This window comes from Haemaphysalis longicornis, unplaced genomic scaffold (assembly GCF_048455015.1).
Source record: "Haemaphysalis longicornis isolate Haplotype H1 unplaced genomic scaffold, Haemaphysalis longicornis Haplotype H1 scaffold_140, whole genome shotgun sequence".
Lineage (NCBI taxonomy): Eukaryota > Metazoa > Arthropoda > Arachnida > Ixodida > Ixodidae > Haemaphysalis > Haemaphysalis longicornis.
The window spans coordinates 166,031-186,324 of record NW_027526246.1 but is presented as its reverse complement, the minus strand read 5'-3'; the positions used below and the strand labels follow the sequence as shown (position 1 = coordinate 186,324).

At 48.4% G+C, this 20,294-nt stretch overlaps 1 protein-coding gene across 4 annotated transcripts in view; it reads right to left on the bottom strand.

The window, feature by feature from the left end:
- LOC144165658 (monocarboxylate transporter 14-like) overlaps positions 1 to 20,294 on the bottom strand; it is a 171,742-nt gene that overhangs the window by 59,415 nt on the left and 92,033 nt on the right. The window contains exon 1 of one of the 4 annotated variants that reach the window (XM_077695473.1): positions 3,519 to 3,888. The exons of 2 other annotated variants lie outside the window; for them this stretch is intronic. The gene's annotated coding sequence lies outside the window, so the exon portion shown is untranslated. Of the gene's footprint in view, positions 1 to 3,518; positions 3,889 to 20,294 lie in introns of those variants that run through there. One more of the 4 variants, XM_077695477.1, reaches the window with a different exon arrangement.

The following is a 20,294-nucleotide window of genomic DNA, read 5'->3' as shown; positions in this document are numbered from 1 at the left end:
TGGGTCGTCAGGGAAGCTACATGGAGTCCTTCTCTGGGCCGGTAGACGATCGTGTAGTTGTTTTCGGGCAAGCGGGGAGCTCGCTCTTTAGTGGCGGAGCGCGGTGCCGATGTCGTCGGTCGCTGGACGGCGTCTTGTGTCGAGGGCGACGCGTTGTTGCCTTGCTTCTTGCTTCTTTTACGCAGTACGGTGATCCAAGGGTTGGCGGAGCCGCGTGTATTCTCGTCCGAAGAGTCCGTTTCCATGCTGTTGGTTTGCGGCGGCGAGGGTGGGGGCTCTTGGCTCATCGTGCGGTGAGCCGGCGTTGGTACGACGAGTGGCGGTGGCTAGGCCTACAAAGTAGGCCCAGCGGAACCGGCGTGGTGGCCAAGTTGTCGAGGCCGACAAAATGGGTTTGGCAGGTCTGTTGTGGCTCACCCTGGTATCAGATGGTCCCTGGTGATGCTAAACATTCGCTAGTGGTGGTCCTTTTGGCGAATGCTGCGTAGATCCGCCGATGCTGAGTCGGAAAGCGAGAGCCGAAACGAGGCGCGTTCGCCTGTGTCAGCCCCCTGGTGGCCGATCGCTCGGCCGTCAGGAGCAATAAAAGTACACTTCCGTAGCTCGGAAGCAGTGTCATGGGGGTTTGTGATCTGGCGGGCGGAAAGCCCGGTATAGTTCAGAACTATCGTCAAAAGCATCGGCATGCATGCTCATCATCGTCGTCGTCATCAGCCCACTGCAGCACGAAAGCCTCTCCCAAGGATCTCCAACCACGTCTATTGAGTGCTAGCTGAGTCCGCCATTTCACACTAAGTTTCCGTAGCTCATCTCTGCACCGAGCCCTTTGCCGACCCGTATTGCGTTTAGAGTCTATTGGCAGTCACTCCGTTAAACGGATGGCCAACTTGCTGTCCCTCATACGCATCACGTGACCCGCCCGTGCCCATTTTCTTCGCTTAATTTGAGCTAGGATGTCCTTCACATCCGTCTGTTAACTTCCCATATCCTGGTGGGCTGCTTTTGGTAAGAATTCAGATATAGTGACTAGTAAGCTTCCTCTGTCACTCGAATAGCTGGTATTTAATCAATGCATTGCTCCAGTAATGACGTACAGGGCGGAAACTTAGGGTCTCCCTAAACGACGTGAGGGTCTCACTAAACCTAAACTTGTTCCCTACGCGGAGTGTGTCAGGGAACAAACGCGTGTTAAGGACATATTCGTAGACATTAAGAAGAAATGGATGGGGGCAGGGCATGTAATGCGAAGGCAAGATAACCGTTGGTCATTAAGGGTAACAGAGTGGATCGCTAGAGAAGACAAGCGTGGCAGTGGGCGGCAGAAAGTTAGATGGGCAGATGAAATCAGGAAGTTTGCTGGGATAAATTGGTCGCAGGTAGCATAGGACCGGGGTAATTGGAGATTAATGGGAGAGGCCTTTGCCCCGCAGTGGGCGTAGGTAGGCTGCTGCTGCTGCTGCTGCTGATGATGATGATGATGATGATGAAACGACTTGAAAGGAAACTTTGATCAGGCCAACTGGCTGTGGAAAGGAGGATGCTATAGTGGTCACGCTGAGGGGTAGGAAAACAGACTCGTGCATTATGTATGCATGCTAACTCGCGTCAAATTCGAAACGCAGCTCGTTGAAATTTCTATTACGAAAGAATATGCGCTGACGTAAAAGCACATCGCTTGAAAATGATCGACTTCACGCTCTCTCCGGTAAGGTGCCCTTACGCAGAGTTCACTTTGGGGAAGAGGAGGGGTAATGAAACGCGATCACATGTCTTCCTGGGGACAGACGCAATGCTATTTTCGTGCAACGTGGAATTCGTGCAACGTGTATTTTTGTGCAATGCTATTAAGTGAGCAACATGTGGAGGAAATAGACGACAGAATCATGCGTGGTTTTTTAGACGCACGAGTGTAAATTCTACAATACCATAGAGTAGAGCCTGTTCTAATAGTTTTGTTTTATTTAACAGCGAAGAAAAAAAAGATTTGTCGGAAAAAAGCGCACTAAACCAGCTTCTGAACAAAAAAGAAATGCAGTGATATCGATCTTTCACAACGTAAGCACCCGCAGAACGCAATAGCCGGCAAAAACGAGATTGGCTGTTGCAGTAGAACAAATGCGCCACATTGCAAAAATTTGGGAGCACGCGTTTGAGCAGATTGAGCAAAGCGGCACAAAGCAATTAATGGTTATATGACAAGGGGAAACTTCCGGCGATATGGGTTCTCGGTCATCCGGGTTCGTATGCGCGGGAAGTATGTCGGCCTTTCCGGAGACTTCGGAAAATTCATTCACGCCGATGCATGAAAAGACAAGCATATCAGCATGAAGCGGTGCAAACGGACCCGAAGCATTATAGCCGCGACCCCAACTTCCAGCCCGCAGCAAGTGCAGCAAACGACCGTTGGAACGTAAACCGTCGCCAACTCCCGTACTGTCAACTCTGTCAACGGGTTCCTCAGGACGGACGCCACAAGCCGTCCCGAGAAACCGAGGCGCTGCCAATGTCGATCTATACGTACAAGTGCGTGTGGTCTGTATTTCAATCTCGCTTGCTCGGTGCGTGTACTTTGTGCCAGCGATTCCCGTCCCAGGCCCGCGTAGCACCACAGAACGTTGCCAGTGCTTTCTCTCCTATCTTGACATTGTGTAATTAGCGTAATAAAATTATTTCCAGTCATTAAATACTTTACGTTCACAAAGCGAAATCAAGCCTCGTTTTTAAAATATGAACTCGTGAACACGTGTAATGGTGCTAACTGCTTACAGCACTGCAGCAGACCTGCTTTCCCGTTGATTGTCTAAAGCGATCACTTTACCCGCCACGAAGATTGTCACCTTCATTATTGCTGTGCCTTCCAAAGCCCGCTCCTAAAAAGCTGAACGCTTACCGCGGCTTTCAGCAGGGCGGGAAACTAGAACGCAATGGGTGCAGTCAGACGCAACTACGGGAGGCCCTTGACAACAGTGTCATTAATTCTCACCTCCTCGAGAAGATTTTTCGCTTGACTCAAACACACGTGGTTGCCGCAAGAAAGTGTCATCATTGTAAACCGACCGTGTCCAGGGCCAGATACACTCGCCGTCCAACTCTGACCGTCAAACTCGTCTCACCGCACAACCGCGGTGTCACAAAGGTCCACGTTCTGAACCCCTCTCCTCAGCGTAAACGTGTCACGCGACCATCAGGTAATCCGCGTTGTCAGCGCATTCGCGTCACGTGAGAGAATTTCAACTTCTGGTAAAGGCGCCGATGGCAGGCTCTTTGTTCGCAGTCAGAACTCCGCACACAAGACGCTGCCTTCTCAAGCAAAAGCAGACTCTTCAAACTTCATACAACTACAAAGGTGCCTGCGAAGGACTTGGCGTGGCGGCTTCGCGCACAAGACGCCCCTAATCGGCTCGCCTTATTCCGGGACCTGGCGGTGGAAAACAGCCAGGCGGACCCAGGTACGGCACTTGTCTATCAAGCGCGATCGGATGGCCCCGACCCTCAGGAAGGATTGAGAGGCTGCGTACCTTTCTCGCGGTCTCCTCTCCGTGAAACCAACTGCCCGGGGAAGCGGGAGTCGGAGAAAACGGAGTCAGCCGGGTAGCGATGCATCCGCAGTCCACCACAGCTCCGCTACCCACGTGACTCCCGCTAGAGTGTCGATGCCGAAGGACTATCGCCGCGCGGACGGCGCGGTTTGCAGTGCTCCGTCACTCCCGCACTGTCGCTGCACTGTTTCAACGATTCCGCATCACTGTTCGGCGCGGCGCAGCTTCCGCAGCGCGCCACGGCTCCTCCTCGCAAGGGCGGAGGGAAGTGGAGGAGCAGCCATACCGCGCGCCCGTGACGCAAGACGCCGGTCGCGCGACTCGGCTCTCAGCTGTGAGCCGCGGGCCACGAGTAAACAGCTGTTTGGAGCGCGGCCAGAAGAGAGCTCTGCTCCTCCTTCCCTCCTCCCGCAGCCTCTTCCTGCATGAACTCCGCGTGTTCCCATGCAGCAGCCGCCCGCTGCGTTGGGAGTCAGTCTCGAGATAAGGTGCCTTCTAGGAAGCTCGCTAACGCAACCGCTTCGCGTCTCTCTTCCCCTCGCGTCTTCGCCCTCTTCGGCCGGGGAGTATCGTTAGCTCCGCTTGCCTCACCAAATGCGTATTTGACCTCTCCATTTGCAAGGCCGTGGCCCTATGACGTACCCGCAGCTGGCGGGGAGGGCATTCGCGAACGCTTCTGGCCTTCGACGAAACAGATACCGCAGGGCTGCGTGGTTGGGAGGTCATGTTCGTACCTCGACACGAACACGGTGATGCTTGCTTCGTGAGAAAGCACAATGTAACCAGATTGTAAATCCATCCACTGAATTTCGGTCCCCAGGTCGTTGTGCTCGCTGGTCGGGAGGAGGGCCACCACGCCCGGGCTTTTTGGAGCAACCCAAAGTGTGATAGCACGCTACGGCTAGAGACGCGAGCAACTACGAATGGCAATGATGGGAATGACGGTCATTCCAGCATTCCTCAGGTAAGACGAGAGCCCAGGTTGACTTCTGTAGTTTCGAATGCAACCGCGGGATTCGCAGATTTTGCTCATCTGGCATAGCCTGGTGAGTACATGCACGTGCGATCCGCGAACATTCACGAGAGATGATACATGAATTCTCTACCTCATCACCATCAGCATATCTACGCCCACTGCAGGGCAAAGGTCTCTCCCATTAATCTCCAATTATCCCGGTCCTGTGCTAACTGCGACCAATTTATCCCCTCAAACTTCTTGATCTCATCAGGCCGTCTAACTTTCTGAGGCCCCCTACCACGCCTGCCTGCTCTAGGAATCCACTCTGTTGCCCGTAATAGCCAACGGTTATCTTGCCATCGCATTACATGCCCTGCCAACGTTCATTTCTTCTTAATTTCTACTAATATGTCCTTAACACGCGTTTGTTTCCTGATCTACTTCGTTCTCTTCTTGTCCCTTAATGTCACACCTATCATTTGCCGTTCCATTGCTCACTGAGTCGTCCTCAATTTAAGTTGAACCCTTTTGGTAAGCCCCAAAGTTTCTGCCCCCTAAGTGAATACCGGTAAGATGCAGCTGTCATACACTTTCTTCGTCAGGGACAATGCATCCTGCTGTCATTCATGCCTGCTGAATGCCCTCCACCCCATTCTTATCCTTCTAATTATCTCTGCCTCATGGTTGGGATCCGGGGTCACAACTTGGCCTGAGTAGACATATTCAAATAGTTGGGGTCGAGCGGTTAGATCCATGATTTCTGCCGTCTCTAATATTCCCCAGAAAACAAATTTCGCTTGGGGCCGCTTTGGCGTGGTAATGTGGTTCATTTATCACAGGGATGCTGCTCATCACGCTGCGATGTACTGATCTACTGCGTGCAGATAAGATTCAACGACTATCGTAAAGGGGCGGAATGGAGTAAAAACGTACTCTTGTGCATGGCTGGCGAGCGCTGTACGGGGTCGAAACTAATATCGCTTCGACGGATAACAACGGTGGTTGAAACGCTCAGCTTTCTGGTGAGGGATTCGTTCCCTGCCATTGGGGTTGTAGCGGTTCTCAGTTTCGGTGACAGAACGCTCGCCATCAGTGAGACCGATAAAGTTTCGCTTTAAATCCAAGTTGTTTTCGATCGTGTCCAAACGGTGCAATAACATTGGCGTCGACATCATAACGCGAGAGATAGAAGTTCGATTAATACCCCGGGAGTCCTTTCAATCTTGAGGCGCTTGATGTGCAATCGCTTATCCTCTTCATAGTTTTGTGAAACCCATTGCATGAAGTTGGCTTTCCTGCAGTGCGTCTTCATGACGGGAAGGTCGCCATGAGTGAGGCATATCGAGCTTCGCTTTAAAAAGGGTTGAATCAGAGTACCTGAGCATGTTGCGAGCGAGGTCACCATCGAGGTTTTCAAGCCATAAGCCGCAGAGGTCCAGAGTTCCGATATTCTCCAAAACGGGCGCAAAATTTCATTGTTTCGTCGTTCGTGGTTCTTCAAAATTTCATCATGTTGAAACATGAAAACGTATCTCGTATTTGCGCGCCCCAGTTCCGTTCCGTGGTATGCGGACGATGCACAAAACAGATAATATGAATTGCGGCACAACACGCTTGCGGCACTCCCACCGTACAGCTGTTCCTCGTTCTCGCGCCTACATTTTTTTGTTGTGGCGTACTTCGTTGCAGCGCACTTCGTTTTGTTCCAGTGTTGTTTTTGTTGCAGAATTGCAGTGCATAATCGTGCTTGTGCCCTCAAATCAGGACAATGTGCAAGTGGGACAAAACAACTGTCTCGACACGCTGGGTTTTTGTTCCAAAAAAACTAAGGTGGCAAAATCGTACCTTTGCAGTTCAAAGGTTGCGGTCAGAAATTGCCGCATCGTGGAGGGGATCTGAACGAAGCTGATCAATCATTTGCAGCGACAGCCAGGCTTACACAAGCTTTGATATGAGTATTGAGGCATCACGGGAGATGTTTCCCCTGGAGGCTCTTTTTAAATCCAGCTGTTTGAACTTGCAACTGATATTCATGACTCCCTTCATCAAGTTGAGCAGACGGATGCCATATTCATCGATTTCGAAAAAGCATTCGATCGTGTCCCCCATAATCTAATAATTCATAAAATGGAAAATATTAAAATAGAACGCAATGTTATCAGGTGGGTTATGTTTATCTTCGGAATATCTTCGTAATAGGCAACAGGCAGTTATTATAGATGATGTAAGTCTTCATTTCATCTAGTCAAATTAGGGGTTCCTCAGGGGTGTGTGCTCGGTCCCACTCTCTTCTTAATTTACATAAATGACATCTGCGCTGGCAATATTTCTTCTCTTAGGTTATTCGCAGACGATTGTGTACTTTATCGGGGTGTATCAAACCCTTCTAGTTGTGCTAAACTTCCAACCGACTTGTGTAGATTGGAAAAGTGGTGCGCCGACTGGCAAATGAACATTAATGTTTAAAAAAACGAGACTTATGCACTTCACCACACGCAAAGAAGTTGTTTCATTTGCTTATACACTGAATAGCGCGACTGTTGAACCCGTCAATTCGTTTAAATACTCAGGAGCCCACCTCACAAGCAGCCTGTCTTGGAAAGTTCATATAGATTCAACTTTAGGTGACAGTTACAAGAACCTTGGTTTTATTCGTCGTTCGTTACGTCAAGCCAATAAAGATACCAAACTGCTCGCATTTACCTCCTTTATAAGATCAAAAGTTGAATACACCGGAATATTCTGGAATCCTTATCAACATCAATAATACTTGGCCACAAAAATAGAATCGTTGCAAAACAAGAGCGCCCGCTTCATATCAGGACAATACACGCCCCATTCAAGCATTACATTGATAAAAAAAATCTCGGTCTTCAATCGCTGGGAACAAGACGCAAAATTTCCAGGCTTACATTTTCTTCATCAGCTCTACCATCACCCTAACAACTTCACTGCCTCAAGAATAAAACCAGCGCAATATGTTTCCGCACCCTAACAAAGTGCAGTCTGAATTTTCGCGTACCGACTTGCACCGCCTTTCCTTCCCTTAGCCTTCCTTCCATTCCTTCCTTTCATTTCCTTCCTTCTGTTCAGGTGGATGTCCAACTTTCCTTTGCAGAAACTTACTCCACCTTGGGGATTTCCCCTAAATATGGTCGATTCCCTTAGCCATTAGTGAATGGAATGCCCTCCCAGAGCGTATTGCCACAATTACTAACCACGAAAAATTTACCGAGGAAATTGTTCAACTGTTTCAGTGTGTGCAATAAAAAATAGATTGTTCCCGTTTGTTGCCTAGGTCCTACTTTTGACCGGATCTACCCCGTGTATTTAGTTTGGCATTTGTTCTGTTAATTGGAGTTGTAATACTTCCGCTTTTTTTGTATGCGGTTTTACGTGTTTATTGTAATCTTCTGTGTACTTTTTTAACACGTTTAGTGAATGCAGTTTCTGCTGCTTAGAGTGCATTGTGCAAATATGTTGTTCACCCCCTATGTAATGCCCGCAAGGGCCTTTAGAGTAATAAATGAAAAACAAAATGAAAATGAAAAAAAAGTCTTGTAACCACGTAATCCCGGGAGTACGTCATGCTGTATGCGCATGCAAAAATAAAAGTTGTTGTTAACAATACTTGCCCAATGAGTAATAATATTACTGTGACATCAACCATTAAGCCAGAAAACGGTGTTATTTCCCATATAGCGGTAATAAGGGCAGAATACTGCAAGAACTCGCAACGCACGTATTCGCAACGCTGGTCAGCACCCTTCCAGACCAATGCCGTTCTTGGTTTGGTATCGTGAATTTATCGAGGGCAGCCGGAAAGCACGGTTTCTCTGCGGCAGCATGCCTGATTATCTCTATGACCAGGACAGTACGGTTTTTGAAGGGGTACAGCAGCAACCGCATCAACTCATCACAGTTACACGTGGGAAAAAATGGCAAAACAGAGCAGAAAATAGTTGTTATCGGGAAGAACAGATGCTATCCAATCAGCTCAGCGCAACCCAGGTATTAAAGCACTTCTAAACCACCAGTCTACCATAGCGACAAATGCTGCGATGCACACGTTCTTTAAATCGTCAACTTCGCGGTCCCGCGTCAAAGAGCACAGTGCTTCAGCAAAGGTCGGCGGGAGTCTGTGAAAGCATAAAAGCAGCACACGTGTGGAACCCGCGCATAGGAACAGCACGGCGTGTTGTCAGCTGAGGCCGCCACGAGCATCGGAAGTGTTGCAGGCTTCTGTGTCCGGTGAAGAAAACCGCGCGTCATCAGGCCTATCATCACCATCGCGTCAACCGTGCCCGCAAGTGTCTCATGTCCCTCTCCACCCGCCAAAGACTTTGCGCCAGACGGTGGCGCAATGCGTGACTGGCGGAAAAAAAAAGCAGAAAGAAAGGCCGGGGGGAGGAAGCGTGAACTTGGCCCGCCTTGGTGGAGGGCCAAGACCTCGTTCCCGTCTGCTGCTTTCTATGCCAGCTTCGTCGAGCCTCGGACGAGCTCGGACGGACGCTTTTAATGAGCTCCCCAAAGTGTGCGGCTCCCAGGGGTGGGCTTGGAGCTGTCTAGGTTCGTGCCTCGGGCGATAAAACCCCGAAGCTTTTTTTTTCTTGTTTTGTCACCATCCGTCATTCGAGATCGCTGGCGAGTTGCATCTCTGTGCGGCCTCCCTTCATGCTGAAGAGGCGTGCTGTTTTGGCAGGACGAAAGCGCTGCGCACACATTATAGATGCAAAGGTGCAGGACGTCACAATCCTTTACAAGTGGGATTGAAAGTTGCCGTCGTAATACACCTTTCTGAGAAATTAATTGGACTCGAAGGGCAATACTCGCCCAAAACATAGAGCGGGACGTGCTTGCTTCTGAAGACGTTTGGTAATTTCCCGAGCTCCTGTTGCGGCTGCAGATTATTTTAATAGTGTGGTTGTCAAAAGGAGTAGTGTCAGAGTGGGAAAATGCCCAAGGATGCACAAAGCGTAGCGCGCCGAAGGGGGCTTAGGCGCTGGGTTTCCGATGAGACTACGATAGCTGAAAGTGGGAGTCCAGGACCGTAACTCGTAGTTGCAAATGCATCCTAGGAAGTCTGCAACTCATTCGCGGTGTCCCTGTCAGAGTAAATAGGCCAGATTGGGCCCCACAGCACGTTTTCGTAATCAAGATTGTTTTATATAAGGATTAGATTTCATTATCTGATTTCATAATCACACACACGCACACGCCCACGCACGCACGCACACACGCGCACACACACGTGCACACACACACGCACGCACAGACACACAAATAATGGAGTTTTCATAAACATTATTTTCTAATTAGATACTTTAAGGCTCATAAGACGTAGAAAACGAGGACTTCGGGAACATGCATGGAGAGGTTTTCTTTGCCATAATTCATCACAGAAATGTGGATTCTTGAAAGATAATAGCAATAGTGCGCTTTGAAATTGAGCGCGCAACTTCGGTGGCATCAGTGGCAGGGGAAGGCAGCTTCCCTGGACGCTTGTTTTGGGAAATGAGAATTTGTTGTTGGCCGGAAGAGGTGTAAAAACGTCAAAATTACCAATAAATCCCACAAAATACTTCAGAAAGCGCCGATAGGCTACCAGCCAGCGTCACAGGGCAAGAATAGCCCGGAAGTGGGAAAAACATGCGGGCGAGCATAAACGTTAGCGTGACAAGATGTCACTTCGACTTTCCAACTATGGCCAATTCTATATGACACCCGTCAAGGAGGAGTCGAACTGCATCTGTCAGAGGAGCACCGGGACAGTAAAATTTACGGAATAAAAACAAACCGTGGGCATGTACGGATGAGGATAAGGTTTCTTTTTTTTTAAGTTAGTGTCAAGACAGGAATATTATCAGATAAAACGAGCACGGCGGTTTTGGTCAATTTCGACATCGAGAATAAAAATGGCTTGGACGAAAACATGCACGTTTGCTTTACTCGAAAGATCAGGCACGTCATGCTTCCCAACGAATCTGCTCGACGGGAAAGGGTGCTTTGACTGGACAGCTATATTGACTGTGTACAGTAGGAAATAGACCCATTTCCAATTACATTCTTCTTTAAGAGTATGACGTTTCAAAAGTCCACGTGCTCCAAGAAATGTGCAGTTGGTATTGATGACTCCGTCTCGATAGTGGAGGCGGAAACCAGCCTGCCATCGTTCAGTCTACCGAACAAATCAGAGGACATTTAATAGCGTGGTCATGGGCTGTGCGCCTCCTGCGGATAATGAGTTTATATTTGAGCATCCCCACACCACCTAGTCCTATTCGACTTAATACTCCTGTGAGAAAACGGGAGAACTGAGCTTCTGTTATCTTGGTGGTGTCGTGGTGTTACAAGAACCACAAAGACCTGCCCCCATCTACATAGGTATATCTTCTGGGAATTTAGCCATTGTTTGACTCCTGCGACTTTTTTCACCGTAGCCGCCGTTTAATTTTTTTAATGCTAAAAGATACATCTACTGTAAATTTTATACAGATTTCTCTTTCAAGTTGGACGTCTATAACCGGATCAAATTACCGCCTACAGCCTCAACCACTACGCACAGGCCGCCCTTCAACATCTTTGGCTCGGCGCTGGAGAGTGCCTTTTTGCGCGCCCACGTTTTATTCAGGCTTCCCACTTACCTGCTTATTTTCAGTTTGCGTTAAACGTGACTTATGTTGCCATGGCAATCTTTCTACGTAAGGGGACACGGAGACCTCCACAGCAATCTTTTTATTCGCTTTATTAAAATAACTGCTTTGTCGCGATAACAATGGTGCCAATTTTATCTAGAACTTCAAACAACTAAGCTAGATATTAAATAAAACAGGTTAAGCAGTGGCGACTGCCCGGCCACTTTCTAGCTGTTTTTCCATGACGTCACGAATCTTGTTGATGACGTCACAGAAATGACGTCACAGAATTGGCGGCCACCGGCCTAAGTTACCGCCAAAAAACAAAGAAACAGGATTGAGCGAATTTAGTGAGGTCTCCTCTACTTGCATTAGCACTGGGCTTCCTCGATTATCAGTCCCGGATCGTCCGCGGGCTGCCCAGGACGCGATCCGGCGCTCGATTTTCCCGTGTATTCGTATAGAACTTCCTGTCCCAGGGCAGTCCTCGGACTCCCCGCGGGCCGTCCAGGACGGGTAAATCGAGAATGCCCACTATCACTTGAATGCTAACGTTCAGTTAACACACCGAAACGTATGTGTGTAGAGGTGACCCATGTTACGTCATTCCTGGTGATAGTATATCACTGTAGCGCGAAATTTGAGTTTTTGAAACTTTCGTGCGTGTTTGTTTTGGAGGGTGATTAAAACAACGTCTTTCAGGGGTCTAATGAAGATGAATGAGTTGCCAAAGGCCCGTTCTTTTAATCTAAACGAAGTTCCATTTTGTCTTCATGTTCCCTTTAAGCAAAGTTCTGCGCTGTCCTCACAACCCTTCTACGCTTTCTACCACAGCACACACAGGTGCCGCTTTTCCGCCTCTCCGCCACAAATGTCTCTGCCACCACTATTTGGTATCAAAGCCGTGACAAGCGTTAGAAGACTGTCAAGCAGATGCAGGATGCAGTATTAACAGCTGTGGCTGCGGACCCGCCGCGTTGACAGGACGCAATTTATAGTTGCTGCCGCATCGCCCCACTTGCCGGTGAGCTGTCTGCTCAGGCGGTGACATCGCTGCCTCGTGCCCGCTGGCTAGCGTGCGTGATGTTGTTTGACGTCCCCCGCAAGCGTGGTTGGCAAACCTGCTCCCCTAGAAGCACCCTCAATAACGCTTCTACTGGTTTGCTTTGGAACACTCCTTCTATTCCTACGAACGACTGCTTTTTCCTGTTGGGCCTGAGTGGCCTGGTACAGTAAATGTTCACTATGTAACAAACCGGAGACAGCGGAGCACATTTTCACGGGACCCGCCACGGTGGCTCAGTGGCTAAGGCGTTGCGCTGCTGAGCCCGAGATCGCGGGTTAGATTCCCGGCCGCGGAGGCCGCTTTTCTGATGGAGGCGAAAAGCAAAAACGCCCGTGGATGCGAGATTTCGGCGTACGTTAAAGATCCCCAGGTGGTCGAAATTACTCCGGAGCCCTCCACTACAGCGCGCCTCATCGCCTGCGTTGCGTCGGCGGTTTAAAACCCTACAATCAATCAAGCAATTAATCAATCAAATCAACATTTTCACGAAGTGCTGGGATGCCATCTTCTTCTGAGATGTCTGCAAAGAAATCTGAAGAAAGAATTGTCTGTAACACCACACGGCGCACGATATCTGACAGTTGAGTGTTGTGCAAGTGTGCGTGTGTTCTTATAAAGGCTGTAGGATTGAATTCGATTTTAAGGCCATGTATGGCTTCACGCCATGCTCATGTACACGCACGAACTGTGAGCTGGTATATACCCAAAAGCATATCCTTGATGTACGACATCAAGGATATGCAAGGATAAGCAAGGGTCTAGAACTGGAATGGATAATAATTCTGGAGCAGTTGGGCACTTTTGATGTTTAATCTGGATCTTTCCGCCAAACAAAGCATGATCGGCGACTTTTAACCTCCCATTGACGATTTTGTTTTGTTGTGGACTTTATACACGCAATAAAGGGTTTTCACGCTGAAAACCAGGGTTCGAGCCGCAGTGCTGCTGCAATTTTTTTTTCGGGAGACCAGCAATGATCTCTCAGGTTAGCTGGACGCATTCTTTTTGAAGAGCACTCTTTTGAGGAGTACTTTGGTATTTCTAGGACGGTTTAGCCTACCAGCACGTTTATAAGTTCGGCGATTCTTCCAGTACGACGCCGGAAAGACGCGCATGGGGGTGCGCCTAGGCGGCCACGTTTGTCAAATACGCTCCCCGGAATCGACGCGCAGTGATCATACTCCGGCCGGTCGGTGCGTTTCCATACTGCGGCCGCGGCTGTAGCCACCGAACCACAGCAGCAAGCCCGTAATCGTCGCAGTGCTAAAAATAGCCTATTGATTTTGTTCTAAAACGCGCACGATGCAGGAGTGGCCTCAGTGGTATAGTGGTATAACAGAAAGACTCACTGAACGATGGATTTTCGCGTCCTGAAGGTTACTGGGAGCTTTAATGAAATTTCACTATTACTACTAGTACTCTATTGTGCTATGCGTATTGCTAATAGGAGTAGAATGCTTGTACAATGTCATACCGGAATTTAACATGACTCCTCAATATTTTAGCAATAATTTGAGAAGTGCAGTGAAATTCCATTGCAGTTTGTACTTTAACAGTTGTTGTGCAGGCGCCAAGAGCAAGTTTTCGTCATTCTTCGGGATGCGACGGCCCTCCGCTTTCTCCGATAACGTGCGTCGTTCGCCCCATTGAGTTACCCACTAATATGCACTAGAGGGAAACCTGCCGCTGCAATACCGTGCCGTCGTGGGCGCCGCCATAGCAGCTGTCAACATTTTTCCCCTACTTGGCTCGGCTATCCAGGTGGCTTGTTTTTGCATCCTGAAGCCAAAATCAACAAATAATGTTATTCTGTTCATCCCGCAAATAGCTTTTAATTGTTTCCTAAAAATAAATTTCTCGGGGCTCCACTTCTACATTACTAAAACAACTTTAAAAGATATTTCGCAATAATATTTATTGTTGGTTATTTTTTTCTTTTTAGCCACAGCCAACTGTTGTTGGCAAGCCATGTCATGGACAAGTGGGACGTTCCTACCCGGTACTTGACACCACGCTCGCTAAAGTGCGGCTCGCCCGAGACAGTACCACAATATTACCCCTAGTATATATTAGTATGAAACGATTGAGAGACGACGTCACGTCAGGCGAGGCCCTTTATTTGAGAACTCGGGCGAAGGAACCACACAGGCGGTGGTGATGATTATGTACAAGAGACGATGATACTGGAGCCATCGGGGCTAGCAGTGATTATAGTGGCGGGATTATGATGAAATGCCGGTAACATAACCAATAGCACTGGAAGCGTAGTCCACAGAGCTCACACTGGTTCACCCAAGACGGTTGGCTTCTTTCCTGACTTTTGTTGGATTCTTTGTGAAGCCAAAGCAGAGCGGGGAAGACTTACACAGAGGCGTAGAGGGGACGCGGGATTCTGGAGCTTGTCCGTTTTGAAAAGGTCCGTTTTGCGTCAGGTTCATCGTGACGTGATCTTTTGTGTGTTTATTTGAACATATTTTGAACGCCTAAACCTAATAATATTTTTATATAACGTAGTTGAAAATTTTCACCACAAGGCGACGAATGTCGAAAGGTGGCAGCTACAACCAGCTGTTTCCTGTGGCAGTAAAGCTGCGGTCACTAGAATATCCAGTATATTCTAGGAACCGACGACTTCTCAGTTTTTTCGCGCTCGGGCAACGATTTTTATATCGGTGACAATGACTGTGTGTCAAGATAGTAACCTGCTACGTATGTCGGCATCAACGCACTTGCGGAATGCTGACCCGAGCTTTTCCAAGCGCCTCGAATGGTTCGTTGTGGCGTTGTCTCCCAGTGAAAAGTTGCGTCAGTGGTCGGGATTTTCGTTTCTTAATTGCGTGTCTGCCTCGCGTCAAGTCTATGAACGTTAAACTGGTATGTGTATTCGTAAAGCGCCAATATTTTGGTCGTCTGCTCGTCAGCCTATCGAGCTCGCAGACAACCTTTTATTCAACTGAGTGATGGCGACGGCGTAGATGCACCGGTTCATGGAGGGCTGTGGCAGGGATATCGTTCCTTCGTTACCGATCGCTGACTGAAACCACCGGCAGCGAAGAAACGAAGGGCGCATATCCCTTCGTCCTCGACACTGAGCCCTCGGTCGGTGCTGCCGGCGAAGTTCATCTCGCAGCTCGTCGCACAGTCCTATTCGCGAGGCGGAATGGTTCTGCAGGCATTTCGAACGGGTCAACATTACATATTCGCCTCCTGTTCCGCCAGCGAGCCAAGGCGTTAAGAAATCGTCTGCTACGAGGAGCAGCGGCGCAACGTAGTAGCTACGCAGTGCCTGGATCACATCCGGTTCGCTTTTAGCCAATGAGGGCTCGCTCAAAACGCACACTTTTGAAACGGACGCAAAACAGACATAACGTCAAAATACCACCCCGGATCCTCTTATTGCCGTAACAGAGACGCGACCTTTTCTTTTCTTTCCATCTCTACGAGCCTGAGCTGTACGGCAGCTAATGTTCACAGAGTTCATTTTGCAAACAATGGAATAAAACATGTTAAGAAGGCGGCTTCACAGCACTGCGTCGACGTCGCTTTAAGGGCACAGGGTAGGCCCTATACTTCCCATGCATTTTTGGTCATGTTGAGGTACATTTTTCTCGGCATCTAATAAAGGGATCTACATAACGTATATATCATTTTCTTTCAAATTTTGTGCTATTTTAACTGTACTAGAATTATGAACATCCTTAAAAAGTTCAGTTTTGTATAATTTTTTGTCCGTTAGTACCTAAATTTTGGCTTTATTTTAGTATTAAAAGTTGTGACACAAAAAAACTGTTGCGTGCATATTTTCAATTCTAGTACAGCACGTGTGCCAAGTTATGTAGATGACTGGGGAAAAAAATCAGCTCGTTGCCGTGGAAGATGCAGGAAATAATGGTACCTATGTAATAAAAAACATTGTTTTGAGATAATTGAGTTTAAAGTAAAAAAAGACATGAAAAACAATACTTTTTTGCCAAAAACACTACTGGAGCCATTTATTTAGAAAGCACCAGCTTCGTAATCACCGTCGAAGTCATTTTTTTGCTTTTCAGCCGGTCGTCTGTCCTCCCTTGACTATTATTGTGCACCATCGTACAGATCTGTTCACAAAGTATTTCGCTTGTGGTCAACCTCTTTGAGCCACTTGATGGTGGTGTTGTGTCCTGGTTTTGGTCTGAATGATTTCAAAAGCTGCCTCATGCGTTGCTATCATCATTTAATGAAAGAACAGCATTCAATGTTGCAATGATGAGAGCGTGAAGCCCAGAAAAGATGTTTTCTCGTGCGCGGCTTCGAAGGGCAAATGTGTAAAAAACGTGCAACAGGGTCTTTGGATTGCCCTCGCTGAAAAATCAGCTATGCAATGGTTGCTAAGCAATTTCTTAATACAGTTGGTTCCAGAAAAGCGTTTTGATCTGGAACTGGAAGTTTTTTGATGAAAAAAATGACAATAAACACTGAGAACATTCTTAAAGAGGATGTGGGCACTTACTACTTGCATACAGAAAAACTGTTTTTTTAGCGAGAAATATTAATTTTTAAGGCAAGTGTGAATATGGAAAATGGGCACAAGGAACTGAACTTTCCTAATTGTGAAGAAAAACAAAAAGTCATTTTTTCAAAATTTCGCCTTACCCTGTGCCCTTAACGAAGAAATGTACGCAGCGGCGGCTGAAGTAGCTCGCCGAACGATTACCGGGGAACTTGCGCACTTGCGCTGCCCGATCCGTCGTCTAAACCCGTCGGGGCACGTGCCCTGAAAGAGACTGCGGCCGCCAGTGGCGGAAGCCACGGGTCGCGTGCGTCCTCGGCGTGCGTGCACCCTTCCCGCATGACGTCAAAATGACGCACGCCGGTCACGTGCACTCTCCGGGGCGAGCAAATGCCAGCTGACAGACGCTGCTCCCCACCGGCGCTGGCCCGGCCGCAACTTGGCGCAGTGCTTGCGATGGATGGCCGATGCTCAAAAGTGCCGCACAAAGAAGACACATAGTGCGCTTGTGTGTCTTCTTTGTGTTTCGGTCCCCAGTATTTGTGCAGCGCTTCTAAACATCGGCACCCACGTACCAACTCGCCCAAACCTGAACTTACGATGCAAGGGACCTAGCGATACCCGCAATCTGACCGCCGCGAATGGCGTAGGAACGCTGCCTTAATGAACTCCGAGTCGATTTCGTCCGGACCCACCTCGTCTGGAGGCTGCTTTCTTCCGTGCGCTGAATCTGGATTGTGTTCGACTTGGTCGGGTCCGCGCAATTGATTTAGGCGGGAAAACTTATTTACCGTGAGGAGAAAACCGAGGTCAGGAACGTAGAAAGGGTCCCTATGTATGAAAATTGTGGACTTTTAAGTAGTTTTTTTTATATATACGGCTAGGGTGTCGTGCATTTTTTGTGTGTATGAGCAACGTTGCGGAGAACCCAACTTTATCGGGAATGCCCAGCAGAAAACGGCTGTAACTCCTAGTTATCAAAACTTCCTCTCCCCCTCTTGCAAATTTTATTACAGTTAACCTCAAAGACGAGTCAATCACTGCGCCGAGTTTTATTTGCTCGTTTTTACATCAGTTCGTTCGGAGTGAAGTTGTAAACGTTGCATAATTCCCGTCTGCTGGCAATACACGGGCACTTACGGGGGTAATATGATTACAGGAAATGGTTGCAGCTCTTGTTTTATTACAATTAGCCGATAAGATGGCTTTAACGGCACACCCAGTTTCATTTACTCATTATTAGTTCACAATGAATAAAATTGTGCCTCTCTTCAAAATTCAGTTTCACCTATGTGTCGCGTGCAACACAACATCGCTGGTCATCCACCTTCGCAAGGGGGAATCGCTCATGATATTTTTAACAAAATATGACGGGCGAATGTCCTGTTGAAAGTGGGCTGGTTTATGACGTCGAAATTCTTTTCCGGTCCATGTTCAACAAAAGAAACAACGCGACCGATGCTGAAGCAAAAAGGGGACGCAGTGGAGACGTTCGGATAATAATTAAAGGGTACTGCTGATAATCTGTGCCAATAACTACTGCTTGCAAAGGAAATGAAGAAAAGATGTAAATATTGAAAGAAGGTGAAATTCTACAACGTATGGTACTTGTTGGGCTAGTGGTATATCAAGGCAAGATGTCCAGAGCTGTAAGCAAAGAGACAAGTGCGAAACTCGACCCGTGCTTTATACTTTCGAACGAATGGCAATCGCCTTGACATTAATGTAAACATTCCAGTGATCTCCGATATAAGGTGTTTTCATGTGACGTCATGGGCTCCTGCGTATCCTTTTTTGAGAACCTGCATTCTCTGCTCAATCCTACGCCCACCGCCTATGATTTCGCGTTCGTAAAGAGTCGAAGGAACCACGAAAGAGTGGAACCACGAAATGGCTACAAAGGGATCCTCGAAAATGAATTTGCACCTTCTTCGAATGCATCTGTTTGTGTAGCCAACATAATTTCCCTGCACGAGAATGGGGTGTTGCAGGCGATCAGAGCATAAGAATTGAAATTCTTTCTTGAAATTATGTATATCTACACACAATCTTTCATATGTTCTGAGTATGTCCTGATATAAAAGCGATTGCGCTTAAAGGGGCCCTGAAAGGCATTTTGAGCACACTAAATGAACTAGCTCAACCGTTAGATTGGGTCGTCAACGTCCTCTGTGCCAAGTATTACTCTTTTACGCGCAGCGGAAAGCTCACACTTTTGTTGCAAAGTTTGTCGTTTTTTTCTCCCCCTTCCCTTCGTGTTTTTGGACGCCGCCATCTTCACATGTCTACATCATCGATTCCCAGATGTTCGTCATGAGCTAGACATCCTGCTATTGGGCGGCTTTTTCACGCACTTCCGGCAGAGATGAGTCGTCTGCTCAGCGGCGGCTCGCCGGCTGATCTGCCAGCGGAGTGCCGGAGTGCTTGGGCATTTTACGACAAACGAAACAAGTGTAAAACAAACGCTTAACCGTTTGTATTGAATGCAACACGGCCATAAGACGACATGGATATTCTGTTACCTGAGTACGTTCCATAAAGAAAGCGTTGAAGCCCCGTGGCACTTCTTTCACGCAATCGCAGAGAACGCCCTGAGCCGAATGCCCGGGTTTGACGCGTACATATTATTCAACTTCAAAACAATCCAGAGATGCGTTTCTAACGAACACAACGTCACAGCATGCGTTGAAAGTCTGAACCACGATTGACAGAGGATGGGTTGCCTCCTGCACGTCGTAAATTCGGTACTTACCTCGCGCGCGGTTTGCGGGGACGAACAGCAAGTCACTTAACTCTGGCGCACAAGCCGATGGCTTTTAGCCACGCACACTGCACATACCCCATGCGAGGTTGAGTCGTACGTCGCTCGAAAAAGATAATCCAGACCATGGGAAGCACTATCCACCCGCAGAAGCACAACGTCGCATTTCATCGCGAAACAAAGGTGTCCACAACACACACACCATCGCCTCCTGTAATGCCAAACGCATCTCGCACTTCCCAATGGGAGTGAGTGGTACGCCTGCAGTGCCCACATGTCGCGAAGTGGGGCCCCAAGCTGAACCGGGATCACGCAACCGTAACTGACTTCTGGAGCGGTTTGGGCCTTGTTGCCAAGGCAACCGGTGTTTGAGATTGTCAAAGAAATGGCGCTCGCTCCAGCGATAGAAAGCTCACAGCCGCGGCGGAGCATGTTTTGCCAACGTTGCCGCTCTCCACCACGCGTCGCCCCAAGCTGAACTGGTCACATGATTGAAGCGTTTTGTGCACGGGTTCTGTATCGGTTTAAAATGCCTTTTTCACATGCCGCCGCCAGGAATTACCACCGCCGCAAAATAAGACCCGGCACCAGCGGGGCCACATCTGATACGGCGCTTTTTGGATAAACAGTGCGCGGTGCATCAAGGGAACGAGCGCACGACCCTCCCCGTGCGGCTTCGAGTTCGCCGCCGATAAAAAGGCATGTGCCGCCAGCAACTTACACCGCGAAAGGGCAAGGCCAGGCCGCCGCATACATGCGGCCAGATTTTTCGTTCGCTTTTCCAGCCTTGAGCGGAGTGCGGGATTCATGGTGTCAACGAAGCTTGCCCGTAGCAGACGACAGTCT